This window comes from Miniopterus schreibersii, assembly GCF_964146895.1.
Source record: "Miniopterus schreibersii genome assembly, chromosome: 1".
In the NCBI taxonomy this organism is placed as follows: domain Eukaryota; kingdom Metazoa; phylum Chordata; class Mammalia; order Chiroptera; family Miniopteridae; genus Miniopterus; species Miniopterus schreibersii.
In genome coordinates, this window is record NC_138101.1 from 154,818,278 (window position 1) to 154,835,299 (window position 17,022).

Here is a 17,022-nt window from a genome sequence, read left to right on the forward strand (position 1 = left end):
CAAGCCCTCCAGATGAATCTTGGAGTGTTGTAGTCCACCCGCTACACAGGTGGAAGACATACCATGCTGGGGAAATAGGTGTAAAGTATAAAGAAGGGAGAGATTGCATTTGGCTGCATTTAACTGAAAAAATAACAGTGGTGTAAACACAGGTGACATTTATTCCTTTTTCCTACATACTAGGAAATGCTGGCACCAATTTAGTGACTTAAGGATGTCAGGCCCTAAGTCTTTGAGATTCTTTTGACATATATTCCAAAGGAAGCTGAGAAATAAAGATTTTCTTTATTTATCTTACCCTTTTTAAGCAGGGCACAAACTTACTCCAACAAAATCAAAATTCTGTTACAAAGGAAGAAAGGGGAGACTATAGCAACTCATAGTCTTTGGTAGCTCATTTTTAGGGGATTGCAAATGGTGTTGCTGGGTGATGGCACTTCAGAGAGGACTGGTAGGTGAGGCTGGAGAGGCAGGCAGGCCTGAACCAAGTGAAGAACTAAAAGTTTATTTGTACAACTTCTTTTCATGGGAAAATTAGTCCAAAGTTCCGTGATGAGATATTAGGAACATGTGTCTGGTTACAGCCACAGTAGTAGGAAAGGAAAGTTCTTTATTCCCATCACATTTTGGCCAATCAGAAACCTCCCAAATCCTACAAATGTCACCAAGGGCAAGGTTCCAGTAGGAAATTCTGGTTGTTTTACATATGCTGCAAAAGATTCCTTTTTCTCCCATGCGTTGTTAATGATAAAAATCACCACTGCCAATAATATTTCTTTTTCTTCTGTCCCTCTATTCCTTTCTTCTTTTTGCTGGGAATTTACACCAGTGTGTGGCCCAGTGACTTCACATCTCCCTCTTAATGACCTTTCAACAAAATTCCACACCCCTGGCTAAAAGCCAGGCAGAGTTGTATCTGGGCTCCAGGGTTTCTGAGACTTAATTTTGTTTTTCTATTTTTCAGCTTTCCATCATTCTGTCACGTTGGTGCAATTCCTCTCCCCTTTTTTCTGGGAGCTCTCAGCAGTTGCTCTTTCAGCATGCTCCCCTTTTCTCTCTTGGCCCCTTCTTTCCCTGGGCACACATATCCTTTCTTGCATAAGGAAAGGTCAGGAAGGTGTTTAGTTACCTGTAGGGTTCAGTGCTTTCTAATATCTAACTAAACCCCTCATACTACCAATTTAAATCTATATCCTATATTGATTATATAAATAATGTTTTGATGATGCTTTTTCTCATCTCGAAAGTAATACCTGTTTATTTAGAAAAAACTTTAAAAAAACAGATCAACCGAAATAAGAAATGGGACTTACCCATAATCCAACCATTCAAAAATACCCACTATTAACACTTTGATACATGTTCTTTCTTTTCAGTCTTTCTGTTATGCATATAGATTGTGTACTTTTTTTGTCCACTTGTGAGAATTTAATGAACTTCCCTCTGTGTAGCTTCAAGCTACCAGGACAAAACACACCCCCACCCCCCAACACTCTTAATCTTCTCCGAAACTCTTCTGCTGAAGAACTTGGCCTTCACAATGACAGGCTGCTTTGGGAGCTTTCCCTCCCTCAGAGCTTTGTAGTAGCCCAATCGCACCACATCAATGATAGGAGCAGCTCCAGTCTTGTTTTTGGCAGCATTTACCTGTGTCTGCTCACTGACCAAGGTCCAGAGTTTATCAAGGTTGACAAGTGGGCAGAAGCTCTGGCTCCTCTTTAAGTGGTAATCCTCATACCAACTTTCCCACAATAACCTGGGTGATATTTGTCGAAGTTGATCGTTTGATGATATAAGCCACCAGCATAACCTTGGCCTCCTGGGTGCTTCCTGTACTTGCTGATGTGGCTCATGTGGCCCTGAAGCTTCCAGGTCTTTCTCAGTCTGGATGACATGTCAATGGCCAAGATGCAAGAGGGAGGCCTCCACAAAGTTTAGCCTGTGTACATGTTTTGATGGTACCATTCTGTACATATTACTTTGAACTCATGAACTCTTCCCTCAATGAGCACACACATTTCCTTCCTCTTGGAGTTACATAATAACACTTTTTACTAAATCATCATTTAGTGTTCACATTAAGATGATATCAATGAGGGGGGTTCTGGCTCAGATGGTGGCCTACGTAAATGGGGTACTTGCATTCTCCCACAACCACATCAAAAAAATTACAACTAAACTATAGGACAATCATCATTCAGAACTGCCTGAAATCTAGCTAAAAAAAGTCCCACAACTAAGGATATAAAGAAGAAGCTACATCGAGACTGGTAGGAGAGGTGGAGACACAGAATGGGCTGGTCCCACACCCATGTGTGGCAGATAAAAATCGGGAAAGATATCTTAGCCGCAGAGGTCCCCTCTGAGGAGCAAGGGGCCCCAGCCCCACACCAGGCCCACCAGTCCAGGGTCCCAGTGCCATGAAGAGAAGTCCCCATAAATTCTGGTTGTAAACACCAGCAGGGATTGTGGCTGAGTGAGAGGGAGGGCTGCTGGAATCCCATGTGTTGCTTTTTTTTTCTCTAAAATATATATTAATTTCAGAGAGAGGAAGAGAGAGGGAGAGAGGAGATAGAAAGATCAATGATGAGAGAGTCATTAATTGGCTGAAGCCTGCAACCTGGGCATGTGCCCTGACCAGGAATCGAACCCCGATCACCTGGATCCTAGGTCGATGCTCAACCACTGAGCCACGCCTGGCCGGGCCCATGTGTTGCTCTTAATGGGCCCACACATGGACTTACTCGGACTCACTTCCTCTATGCTCCAGCAGCTCCAAAGGCACCAGGGACATACGGGGAGGAACTGATTTGTCTGGCATCAGGGCAAGACCTGGAGGGGCAGCTTTCTTCCAGACAGAAGTGCTGGCATTTTTCCTTTGATGATCCCTCCCCCACAGAGCTGGCAGGAGGGTGCCATATCTGAGTCTCCATCAACCTGGCTAACACTGTTCACCTCACCCTGGTGATTCCCTGAAACCCCTGCCCCACCCAACTTGTGGGCCCACCCAAGCCATTTCCAGTGGCTTTTCCATACAAATAGCCTGTTTTAGCTCATGCTTCAGACTTTCCTAAAATCTCTCAAACAAGCAGCATCTGGCCTCACCATGCCCTGTACCTCTTGCTAACTGGCCTCAGGCTCTGCACTAGCGGCAGCTGGCCTTGATCTGCAGCTTGGTCTCTCCTGGGCACCTCCAAGGCCAGCACAAGTAGCAGTCATTTGTGAAGCTCATGCTGGGTGGCCCTGGGCAGAGCACAGGTGGTGGCTGACCTTGGCCTGTACCTCTCAGGAGGCCCCAGAGCCAGCACACTCAAGTGGACAACTTCAGACCATGCCAGAGCATCACCAAATCAACACACTCAAAGGGAAAACTCAGCATGTACTCGAGCCCCACCCAAGTAAATCCTGCTCCCTGGGGTTGGCCCCTGCACAGTTGATCCTCCAAGGCAGTTGCAGCCAATCTTCACAGCCAATGTAGCTGGGGGTAAATCCCTCCCACTGAGGTGCCAACAACATTCAAGCTTCAACTACAACAGGAGGGTCCGCACAGCGCACATGGGGGGCACACCTGAAGTGCCCAGCTCAGGTGATTGGGCAGGCTGTGCCACTGGACACTACAGGACACCTATGACATCAGCCCAGGAGACACAGCAGCTCTACCTGACACATAGAAACAAATATAGGAAGACAACCAAAATGAAGGGACAAAGAAACATGTCCCAAGTGAAAGCAGAACAAAACTCCAGAAAAAGAACTAAACAAAATGGAGACAAGTAACCATCAGATGCAGAGTTCAAAACACTGGTTATAAGAATGCTCAATGAACTTAGGGGAAGAGTAGATGAACTTAGTGAAAAGTACAACAAAGAGATAGAAAACATAAAAACAGAGGTAAAACATAAAAATAACCAGTTTGAAATGAAGAATACATTACAGGAAATCAACAGTGAAGCAGCAGGTGAAATCAGAGATCTGGAAGATAACAAAGCAGAAAACACCCAATCAGAACAGCAAAAAGAAAAAGTAATTTTAAAAAGTGAGGATAGTGTAACCAGCCTCTGGGACAATTTCAAGCATACCAACATTCGCTCCATGGGGGTACTGGAAGGAGAAGAGGGAAAGCAAGAAATTGAAAACCTATGTGAAAAAATAATGACCCAAAACTTCCCTACCCTGGTGAAGGAAATAGACATACAAGTCCAGGAAGTGCAGAGAATCCCCAAAGAGGCCCACACCAAGACACATCATAATTAAAATGCCAGAGGTTACAGACAAAGAGAGAATCTTAAAAGCAGCAAGAGAAAAGCAATTAGTTACCTACAAGGGAGCTCTCATAAGACTGTCAGCTGATTTCTCAACAGAAGCATTGCAGGCCAGAAGGGAGTGGCAAGAAATATTCAAAGTGATGAAAAGTAAGGACCTACAACCAAGATTACCCAGGAAAGCTATCATTTGAAATCAAATGACAGGTAAAGAGCTTCCAAGACAAGAAAAAGCTAAAGGAGTTAATCACCACCAAACCAGTATTACAAGAAATGTTAAGGGGTCTTCTTTAAGAAAAAGAAGGGGAAAAAAGATCAAAAATATATAAAATGGCAATAAATACCTATCTATCAACAATTACTTTAAATGCAAATAGATTAAATGCTCCAGTCAAAAGACATATGGAGTCTGAATAGATAACAAAACAAGACACTTACATATGCTGTCTACAAGATACTCACTTCAGATCAAAAGACACACAGACTGAAAGTAAAGAGATGGGGAAAGGTATTTGATGAAAATGGAAACAAACAAAAATCTGGAGTAGTAATACTTATACTAGACAAAGTAGGCTTAAAAACAAAGGCTATAACAAGAGACAAAGAAGGACCCAACAGTTCCACTTCTGGATATTCACCCACAGAAACCCAAAACATTAAATTGAAAAGACATATACATCTATACATTTATTGCAGCATTAATTACAATAGCCATATGGAAGCAACCTAAGTGTCCATCAAAAGATAAATGAACAAAAAAGTGGTGCATATATACAATGGAATATGACTCAGCTATAAAAAAGAATTAAATCTTGCCACTGCAACAACATGGATGGACTGAGAGGTTATTGTGCTGAGTAACATAAGTTAGACAGAGGAAGAAGATGCTGTATGATTTCACTTATATGTGGAATCTAAAAATAAATAAATGAACAAGCAGAGCAGAAACAGACTCATAGATACAGAGAACATTTTGATGGTTGCCTAACAGGAGGGTGTTGGGGGGATGGCTGGAAAAGATAAAGGGATTAAGAAGTTCAAATTGGTAATTACAGAATAATCGTGGGAATGTAAAGTACATGATAGGGAATATAGCCAATAATATTGTAATAACTGTATGGTGTCAGATGGGTACTAGATTTATCAAGTAATCACTTAGTAAGTTATATAATGTCTAATCACTGGGTTATAGACCTGAAACTAATATAATAATGTACTTCTACTGCAACTGAAAACTAAAAATTATTTCAAGTAAAAAAATTACATCAACATTGAGAATGTATTTAATGCCACTGAACTATACACTTAAAAATGGTTAAAATGGTTTTATCTTATGTATATTTTATGACAAATTTAAAAAATACAAGCTGTAAAAAGTAAGTGATATCAACATTGTTCATAATTAGCCTTTTAATATACTATATACTGCATTTTACTTTTGGCACAACTTTTATTTTTTCTAGAGTCAGTAATTGTCTGTGTTTTCTCTTCCTATTTGCTTATTGTTTATAGAACTGATCCCAAATATTCCAATAGAACTGTAAAACCTACATCAGTACAAATACATCAGTTGTTTGTGTTTGTTTGTTTTTGTGTTTTCTTTCTTTCTTTTTCTTTCTTTCTCTCTCTCTCTCTTTCTTTTTTTTTACAATATTACTTTTAGAGTCCTCCATAATCTTACTCCTGTGTGAACTGGAAGCTTATTCTAGCTTTGTTTCCAGCTTCAAAATTCCATTCACCTCTTTTCTATCTTGGATCTCTTGTTTCCTGAACCCCAACACTTTTTTCTTGCTTTACAGCCTCATTGATGAAGCATACTCGAGTCACTTCCTGAAAAGCTCTGCATGGAAGGTAAACATTTTGTGCATATGAGTAACTGAAGATGCCTTTATTATAAACTATCCTCACTTGATTGGTAGTTTGTCTGGATAAAGAGTTCAAGATTGCAAATAATTTTCCCTCAGAATTTTGAAGGCTTTGTTCCACTGTTTTTTGCTTCCAGGATTGCTGTTGACATATCTGCTATTCTGATTCTTAAAACTTTGGATGTTATCTGGTTGGTTGGTGTGTGGTTTATTCTTTTAAAAATTTTCTTTTTATGCCTGGGAATCTGAAATTCCACAATGGTATGTCTTGGTATAGGTCTTCATTCATTCAGTGTGCTGGTCACTTGTTATGCTCTTTATGTTCTTTCAATTAGAAAACTAGTATCCTTTTGTTCTGGGTCACTTTTGTGTTTCTGTGATCATTGCAGTCCTCCATTTTGTTTTTCTTTTTTTCTTTTTGGAACTTCTGTTATTCAGATATTGGCTCTCTTGGACCGATATTCTTATTTTCTTGTATTTACTTTCCTCTTCTTTCTTTCTTTCTTTCTTTCTTTCTTTCTTTCTTTCTTTCTTTCTTTCTTTCTTTCTTTCTTTCTTTCTTTCTTTCTTTTTCTTTCTTTCTCTGTTTTTGGATATGCTTTTATTTTTTAATAACTAGAAACCACATCATTTCATTTTTTTAAAATTTATCTTTATTTCTGAAAATATTACAGCTGTCCCCTTTCCTTCCCCATTGACCACTTCTACCCCACACCCACTCCCTGCCCCAGGCCTTCACCACACTATTGTCTGTGTCCATGGGTTATGTATATAAGCATATAAATTCCTTGATTAATCTCTCCCTACCCACCCACCACCTTCCCTCTGAGATTCATCAGTCTCTTCCATGCTTCTATCTCACTGAATCTATTTCGTTCATCAGTTTATCATGTTCTTTAGATTCCACATACAGGTGAGATCATGTGATATTTGTCTTTGTCTGCCTGGCTTATTTTGCTTAGCATAATATTCTCCAGGTCCATCCATACTGTCTCAAAGGGTAAGAGATCCTTCTTCTTTACAGCTGCATAGTATTCCATGGTGTAAATGTCCCACAGCTTTTTTATCCACTCATCTACTGATGGGCACTTGGCCTGTTTCTAGATCTTAGCTATTGTAAATTGTGCTGCTATGAACATAGGGGTGCACATATTCTTTCTGAATAGTGTTTTAGGATTCTTAGGATATATTCCTAGAAGTGGGATCACTGGGTCAAATTGCAGTTCCATTTTTAATTTTTTGAGGAACCTCCATACTGTTTTCCAAAGTGGTCGCACCAGTCTGCATTACACCAACAGTGTACCAGGGTTCCCCTTTCTCCACATCCTCACCAGCAAGTGTCATTTGTTGATTTGTTGATGGTAGCCATTCTTACAGGTGTGAAGTGATACCTCATTGTGGTTTTAATTTGCATCTCTGATGATTAGTGACTTTAAGTATTTTTTCATATGTCTCTTGTCCATCTGTAGGTCCTCTTTGGAAAAGTGTCTATTCAGGTCCTTTGCCCATTTTTAAATTGGATTGTTTGTCTTCCTCCTGTAGAGTTGTATGAGTTCTTTGTACATTTTGCGAATTAGCCCCTTATCAGATACATCCTTGGCAAATATGTTCTCCCATACTGTGGGGTTCTTTTGTATTTTGAGGATAATTTCTTTTGCTGTGCAGAAGCTTTTTAGTTTGATGTAGTCCCATTTGTTTATTTTTTTGTTTCTCTCACCCTAGGAGATGTATCAGTGAAAATTCCACTATGTGAGATGTCTGTGACTTTACTGCCTATGTTTTCTTCCAGGATTTTTATGGTTTTGCAACCTACACTTAAGTCTTTTATCCATTTTGAATTATTTATTCTTGTGTATGGAGTATGTTGGTGATCTAATTTCATTTTTTTGCATCTACCTGTCCAATTTTCCCAACACCATTTATCGAAGAGACTATCTTTATTCCATTGTATGATCTTGCCTCCTTTGTCAAATATTAATTGACCATAATGGGATGGGTAAATTTCTGGATTCTCTGTTCTGTTCCATTGATCCATATGTCTGTTGTTGTACCAATACCAGACTGTTTTGATTACAATGGCATTGTAGTATAGTTTGATATCCAGTAAAGTGATTCCTCCAACTCTCTTCTTATTTTTCAATATTGCTGTGGCTATTCAGGGTCTTTTTTGGTTTCATATAATTTTTTGGAATATTTGTTCTAGCTCCGTTGTTGGTATTTTAATAGGAATTGCATTGAATCTACAGATTGCTTTGGATAGTATGGACATTTTAATCATATTAATTCTTCCAGTCTATCAACATGGTATATCCTTCCACTTGTTTATATCTTCCTCTATTTTTTTTTTTCAGTGTCCTATAATTTTCCAAGTACAGATCTTTTACATCCTTGGTTAAGTTTATTTTTAGGTATCTTATTTTTTAGTTGCAATGGTAAATAGTATAGTTTTTTTAGTTTCTTTTTCTGCGAATTCATTGTTGGTGTATAAAAATGCTGTCGATTTTCTGATCTTAATTTTGTATCCAGCTACTTTGCTGAATTCATTTATCAAATCTAGTAGTACTTTGGTGGAGTCTTTAGGGTTTTCTATGTCATGTCATCTGTGAATTATGACAGTTTTACTTCCTCCTTTCCAATTTGGATACATTTTATATTTTCTTCCTGTTTGATTGCTGTGGCTAGGACTTCCAGTACTATGTTGAATAAGAGTAGTGAAAGTGGACACCCCTGTCTTGTTCCTGTTTTTAGAGAAAATGGTTTTGTTTTTTGACCATTGAGTATGATGTTGGCTGTAGGCTTGTCATATATGGCCTTTATTATGTTGAGGTATGTTCCCTCTATTCCTACTTTGCTGAGAGTTTTTATCAAAAAATAGGTGCTGGATTTTGTCAAATGCTTTTTCTGCATCTATTGATATGATCATATAATTTTTGTCCTTCATTTTGTTTATGAAATGCATCACATTTATTGATTTGTGACTATTATACCAGCCTTGTATCCCAGAATAAATCCCACTTGGTCAGGGTGTATGATCTTTTTAATGTATTGCTGGATCCAGTTAGTTAATATTTTGTTGAGGATTTTAGCATCTATGTTCATCAGGGATGTTAGCCTGTAATTTTCTTTCTTTGTAGTGTCTTTACCTGGTTTTGGGATTAGTATAATGCTGGCCCCATAAAAAGAGCTTGGGAGACACATCATGCATTTGTTACGTAATAAATGGGAGGCAATCATCCATAAGGACCCCAGAAAGCTTTTTCATCCACCAAATAACAGAAAGGATGAGCATCTTCACAATTCAAGCCTTTGGTCAACTTTTTCTTTTGATCTCTGTTCTCCCACCCACATTAGTCCTCTGATACCAGAATAGAACTCTGCCTTCAAATCTTATTCTAGTTAGGAGGCTTGCCTTGATAATGAAATGGAGTTTTCTAACTTAACTGAGAAACCTGGAGAAGTCTTCTTTGGTCTCAGCCTCATCCCAAGGCCATGAATATTTTCTTTAAAAAGCTGCAGGTGAATGAGGTAGAAAGGGCAGAAGCAGGATATGTTCATCAGCAGAAGGGGAAAGAGGATGGCTCCCACAGCACTGATGGACAGCAGGCCTCTCAAACACAAAAAGAAGAGTGACTCCCACATAGCTGCGGGGAGTGAATGCCTTCAGTTTCTCCTGTAACATGGATCACATGGCAAAAATCTGGATGGCAAATATCACCATGCTGAAGGCATGCAGGAATCAGGGCAGGTGTGAGGCAAGGCAGACTGAAGCAAACATGGCCATGTTCAAGGACAGTGTGCTGGACACAATGGCAGCATTGGTACCATAGTCAAAGAAGATGAGGTGGCCTAAGAGCATGAAGACTGTGTAGATGGTGTCAGTGTTGACAGACTGTCAGGGTCTTCAGTACTGGAGAAAAACCATATGTGAAAGTAATAGTCAGCCCACTGGTTTTGCCCGATTTTCTTTAGTCCTTCAATGAGATCAAACAAAACATAGCCAATCAGTGAAGAAGTCAGATCAATCCGAAAAAGCCAATGGAGGGGCAGGGGCAGAAGACCCTTGTCCATATACCACCAGATGACCCCCAAAACACCGACACTACATAGTTGCTGTATCACCATGCAGGACTCAAATGCCACAACTCAATATTGATATTTCCCAGCATTGATTTTTTTTCCCGAGCTCTTCTAGGAACCGCTGGTCCACATAGTTATCAGGAAAGGGCTGTCACTCATACAAGACCTTCTGCCACCTGGGTTAGTTACAAGTTGAATACACATTATCCTGTCCCTCCCTCACAAACGAGATCATATTATACATAATGTTTTCTACAATGTATTTTTCATATAACGATATATCTCTCCATGTCTGTGTGCACAGGAATACATAGGAATATAAAATGGATGTCTAGAATTTCATATGATATATGTGCCACAATTTACTTAAATTGTTTCTAATTGATGGGCATTTGGGTATTTTTTTCCTATAACAGCATTACAATTGTGCCTTTATCTTTCTGTACTTGTGCAAGAATATCTGACAATCAGTTTTTAGAAGCATAGTGGTTAGATCAAAGGGTGTAAATATTTAAAATTTTAATCAATTTGCTTTAATATTGCCAAATTACTCTCCAAGAAGGTTATACCATTCACCTTACTACCAATGGTATGTAAGAGTACCTGTTTACATATATTCTTGACAATTATGGATACTGTCGAACTTTTTCAACTTTGCATTTTAACAGGATTTTTAAATGTATATCTAGGTCCAGTTATAACACACATTTCTTTAATTATTAGTGAGATTGAATAACTGTAGCTATATTTTATTAGCCATTTGCATTTATCTTAACATAAACTTTTTCTTTGAATTCTTTGTACATTTTTCTATCGGCTTATTAGTCTTTTTCTCATTGAATTGTTCAATTTTTCTGTACATTGAAGAAATTGGGCCTTTGTGTATTATTTATTCTGTTTGACTTTTTAAACTTTCTTTCTAGTTTTATGTTTTCCTAATGGAAATTTTAAATTTATATATATTTTTTACTTTATGGCTTGGGTTTTATGTAATTCTTTGAAGAGCCTTCCTTACTCTGAGATGATAAAAAAAATATTCACTATGTTTTATCAAGTGTTTCATACTGGTTTTTATTATACTGAGGAACCATACTTTATTTGAGCAATCCTCTATTATTAGACCTTCATGCTGTTTCCCATTTTCTGAAGGTCACGTCCTCTTGTTTTGTCTTGGACTCCCTAAGAAACTGAAAAACAATAAGTCAATGTATTGTTTATAGAGGCTTCATGTAAATAAATAAAAGTTTTTCTCCTCTGGTTTCAATAATCTCAACTAATTTGATGACATTTCATTTTTTGGTTCTTTTTTGTGACTCCTCTCTCAAATCTTCTCTGCCATTTCACATGTACATTAAAATGCCAGTGCCCAAACTTGGCACAATAGTTTAAGGGCGTGACCAATTCTAAGTTTAGCAGAGAGATACTTTCCTAGCTCTTGGATGTCAGAGGCCTATTAATATATTTCACTATCACAGTTAGCTTTATAAAAACAGCCACAGTATATTGCTGACTCATTCTCAGCTGGTGGTCCCAGGCTATCAAATTCATAAGCCTAGAAATAACATCTAAGTGTTAGATGAAAGAAAAAAAAATTCAAAAAGATCCCGGAATTTGGGAATACTGGGCCAAAAGATGAAACTTAGGAAGAAATGAAAAATTTTGCATTTCATGTAAAAAAAGAAAAGTGCTGAGTACGGAATGGGGATGATTTCACTTAATACTTAAACACTGAGCCATTTTAGCTTACTGTAAACTTAATATCAGCAACAATGTGAAACAGCTGCCAAAAAGTTTAATGCATTTTTGACAGGGGAAAAATTTGATGTCTGACTGTTCACAGACTCTCCCCTCCCTCCTTCAGTCAAGGCAAGCTCTTTCTTGGCAAGGTCAGTTCCTTGGCCTTTTTAAGAGACTGGTGGAGTGGATACGAGGAAAGAGGTCTGATTGATCTATTGGAAAAGTTGGAGAGATGCTGAAGACTAGAGGAGGCACTAAGAAAGGCAAAGCCACTAAGCGCTGGCTAAGAGAGTGTGGGAAGTTTATAAAAGAGAGAAAAGAGAAAGAAATTGGATTAGCTTCTGTGTTGTGACAAGGGAGGTTTTTTAGATGAGGAAAGAGGTTTTAAAGGAAGTGTTGTCATGTGTTATGAGTATCGAGTCACTTTGTGTGTGTTCTAAGAGACTTAAGTAAAATTTAAACAGTTTTCCATTTATTTTTAGATGTCTAAAATGTGTGTCTTTGGGTGGAACTTTGAGCTGAGAAACTGCCACAGAATATCTGAACTGTATACAGTTTACAAAATTTTATGTCACATCAACAGAACTGCGGTGTTCACCATAATAAAGATGGCAATCATATCATTTGGTTATCTTCAGCCCTGGGTATCACATTTTTACAAGCCCTGGGTATCCAATTTTGCTGGGGCTGCCATAACTAGGTACCACAGAATGGGTGGCTGAAACAACAGAAATTTATTTTTTCACAATTTCAAAGTCTAGAAATCCAAAATCAAAGGGTTGACTAGATTGTTTTCCTCCAAGGCATCTCTTCTCGGTTTGTAGATGGCCATCTACCAATGTCTTCACATTGTCCTCTGTTTATATATCTCTGTGTGTGGTATCTCCTATTTTTATGAGGCCAGAAATACTAGATTAAAGCCCACCATAATGGACTCATTTTAACTTAATTACTTCATTAAGACCCTATCTGCAAATACAGTCATATTCCAAGGTACAGGGGGTTAAGACTTCAACAAGGATACACAATTCAGACCAAATCACAAGACTACTGACAAATTCTATCTTTAGTCTCATTTTTAGATCCATTTGAATTTTATTGTTGGTCTTTCAGGACTCTTATCCAACCAGAATAGTCTCAACTCCTTCATTAAATTATTGCTAAAATTAGTAAATTCACCTGGCTGATATTGATGCATATTATTTCTATTCCACTCAAAAGTATTTAGAATCTGGTATTTTGTTAGGTATGTACAAAAAGATACATAAGTTGTTTTTTTGCATATTATATATGATATCCAAATACATACATACACACACACACACACAAAGAAACAATTTCCTTTTCTGCAAAATGAAGCAAGTGGATCAGAAAATCTGTAAAGTCTCTTCCATTCCTAAAGTCCTAGAATTCTGGCCCAGCCGGGCGTGGCTCAGCAGTTGAGCATCGACTTAGGATCCAGGAGATCGGGGTTCGATTTCCTGTCAGGGCACATGCCTGGGTTGTGGGCTGCAGCCGGTCAATGACTCTCTCATCATTGATGTTTCTCTCTCTCTCTCTCTCTCTGTCTCTCTCTGTCTCTGTCTCTCTCCCTTCCTCTCTCTGAAATCAATAAAGATATATATATATTTTTTAAAAATCCTAGAATTCTGGTTCAAGGATAATAAAAGTACAATATGTTGTTAAATACAAATGTAAATATTGGATATGGGTTATAAATTATGGGCATGCAGGAAAGGCAGAGATCAAGTTAGGAATTGTGTAAGGTTTTCTTAAAATTTGAATGGACAATCTAAAATATCTCAGAGGAAAATCCTTTAAGTCTGATTGGTAACCTGGAGTTAGGCCTTCAGAATCATCATAACTCATACTGATGGCAATTCAGGATCCCAGTTTCATGTTGTTTCTATAACCACTATTTTCTTTCATGGGTTGTTTATGCTTCAAAGCTGACCGAGGACAACTGACCGTGCACAGTCATGCCCCGCTGTACATTTCATATCTCTTTAAAGCTGCATGGAAAAATACATTATATTTCCCATTTCCTTTACTTTTATTTTATTTTATAGTTTTTTTGCAGAAATGGTAACATTTAATCAGTATTAACTGATTGTCCATGTATTTAGGCATAGAAGAATGGATAGTAAATTTCTGCAGTAAACAGATAAATATCTGAGTTTGACAGTGTTTTACACATTATATTTATTCATATTTCCCAAGCTCATGAAGAAATCTATTCATATACTTTTCAACAAGCCAGGATTACATAGTAGATCTGCCAATCCCTAAAATTAGTTTTTTAAAATACCTTGTACAAGTCAGAAAATATGGCTCATCTCTTTGAAGGTTGAAGACAGGCTAATATTTTACTTTTCTTTAAAAAAATAAGATAAGGGCTGACTATCAGGCAAAAGTTATGAAAATGTAGCAGTAATACTTAGAGGTTGGCTTTCTACTGTGAATAATTATACTTTGAAAGACTTTCATATACTACCAAGGCTCATTTCTGACATCAAGTTAAAATCACTTTAGCATGAATAATTTTTAAGTAAAACATTTTCTGAGGGTGGAAAAGAACCAGATTGGATTTTATCTGGTTATTAAATTCACACAGTGCTTTGTATCAAGAAAGTGGATATTGTGTCCTGCATTATTAATATATTCTATTTAGAGAAATGACATTATTATTCATATGAAAACAGATGTTGGTCTTGATAAAGTTAAATGTCTTCACAGGCTTCAACATGTGTACATGAAATTACAGAAATTAATTATAGTTCAAGCAAGGACATGGTTGCTCTTCTTCTGTAAAGGGAATGTTTGAGCTATCTGCTGCTGCATAACAAACCACCCTAAAATTTAATGGCTTAAAATAAAGCTCAGCAAACTTTTTATGTAGAGCCAAGTAGATCATTTTAGACTTTGTAGACCATACAATCCCTGTCACAACTATTCAAACTATGTTTTAACTCAAAAGCAACCATAGACAATATGTAAAAAAAAAGGGGGGGGGCATGTGGCTTTCTTCCAATAAAACTTTATTTACAAAGAGGCAGTGAGCCAGATTTGACCCACAGGTCATAGTTTGTTGACTCCTGGTTTATTAAGGTTTATAATTCTATGGATTAGTATTTGGACAAGGCTCTCAATGGGAATGACTTGCCTCTGCTCTCCTTGTCTGGATGGGTTGACACGTGTCTATTGACAAATTGGCTGGTGCAGAATGGTCATGAGTGCTCTCACTTACCTGTCTTCCAGTTGACTGTGGCTGTTGGCTGGGAACCTCAGATTGCCTCCACCCCGGCCTCTGTAGTAGGCTACCTGGGGGTTCTCACATGGCAGCTGTTTTCAATGGGGCTAAAGCAGAGGCATCAAGACTTCTCCGAGGCCTCAGCCAGGAAGTCTCACAATGTCATGTCACCATATTCTATTGGTCAAAATCACAAGGCTGCCCCAGATTCAACAGACTCTACCTTTTGATGGGAGGAGCTGCAAAAAATCTGTGGCCATTTTAGGTTCATTACAGGAAGTACACTCTGTCAGAGTGCTATTAATTCCTGTAAAACTTTTACCAACAACTTTCTGACTCTGAAAACCTGTCAAAACCTCATGTATTATGGTCAGAATTCTCACTGTAAATCACATAGCCACAACTTAAACAAGAAATAAGAATTAATTAAAATTTCCATTCAAACTATTTTGAAGTTTTTGTGAAAAGAAAGCAGCTATAAAAGTAAAAGAAATATTTTAAAGACTCAGAGTGAGATGATCTCATTTTGATTTTTAAATAGGGTACTTAGTTAGGAGGGTCACTTGAAGAGAAGATAGTGAGGGAGAAGGTGGAAGGTAGTAAATTGGGATGGTTAGAATTTTGATCCTTGGAAGTGAAAAGGTCGTTGCTTTTGGAGTGACTCCTTTTGTTTTAGGAAATTCCCCTCAAGGAGTCTTTAGTTACAGTTGATTAAGGTAAGTCCAAGCTTCTCCTCTGTAAAATTATACTTTTTAACTTTCTAATTAAAAAATATTTTGTTGAGAGAGTCTTCATCCCATTCTTCATCAAATGTTACCCACTGGTTTTAGCATTTGTTGTTGTTTTTTCCTCAATTACTTATTATTCTTATGGTTGTCAAATAGTGATTTTCTAAAATTCCATACTTTCTTCTTTATTTACAAGGAAAATCTTTCTTATTTATTTATTTATTTATTTACTTACTTACTTACTTATTTATATCAATATGGATTCATGAATTCTTACTCAATTCGATTTTATAATTCATATTATTGTTACTTATTTTGATGATCGAATTGTCCCAGATTTGGCCAGTGGGAGCCTCCAAAAGCTGGTTTTTCTGTTCTTATAACAACCTTATTATTTTTTAAATGCTTTCTTACTTTCTGATACAAAATATTCCAGGCTCATCTTGTACATTCCCTGCCTCCACTCTACCTTGTTTCATTAAACAGAGAATGGAATTTAGAAATCAAGATCTGGATGCTAAATGTGCCCATTGCTATTGGGATATTGCTGTTTCCAGGCTCTCACAGTGGACAGAGCTAGGGAATGTATGTATATACATATGCATCTATACATACATTTATAACCATATTTATCTCTCCATCCATCCAAGTACCCACTCACCTATTGATATCCATGAGTTCATTGATATTGCCAATACAAAAATAAAAGTTTCATTCTAGTTTTCTCATTCACACTTACCTTCTCCAACAATGAGAATCTGGGCAACCATTATCTTCAATATACAGCTGACCCTTGAACAACATAGGTTTGACCTGCACAGGTCCACTTATACGTTGATTTTTTTTCAATAAATATACAGCCTGCCCTCAATATCCCTGAGTTTCACATCCATGGATTCAACCAACTGTGGACTGAAAACAGAATTTTCCATTCATATTTTGGAATCCAGGGATGTGCAGGGCCAACTATGCACTGTTCTACTTAATTTAATATAAGGGACTTGAACATCTGCAGATTTTGGCATGCTCAGGGGTCTTGGAACAAATCCCCCATGGATACTGAGGGACTTAAGTTTGGGGGGAGTCAAAAGTTATACATAGAT

At 37.7% G+C, this 17,022-nt stretch overlaps 2 pseudogenes across 2 annotated transcripts; both read right to left on the reverse strand.

Moving 5' to 3' along the window:
• Positions 1–1,458: 1,458 nt before the first annotated feature.
• Positions 1,459–1,895, reverse strand: LOC308551476 (large ribosomal subunit protein uL15 pseudogene; annotated as a pseudogene). The gene has a single exon. The product of its transcript is annotated as a large ribosomal subunit protein uL15 pseudogene (transcript).
• Positions 1,896–9,563: 7,668 nt separating this feature from the next.
• LOC308551550 (phosphatidylinositol N-acetylglucosaminyltransferase subunit C pseudogene) lies at positions 9,564–16,723 on the reverse strand (annotated as a pseudogene). Its single transcript has 2 exons — positions 16,659–16,723; positions 9,564–10,380 (listed from the first exon to the last, which is right to left on the reverse strand). The product of its transcript is annotated as a phosphatidylinositol N-acetylglucosaminyltransferase subunit C pseudogene (transcript).
• Positions 16,724–17,022: the final 299 nt, after the last annotated feature.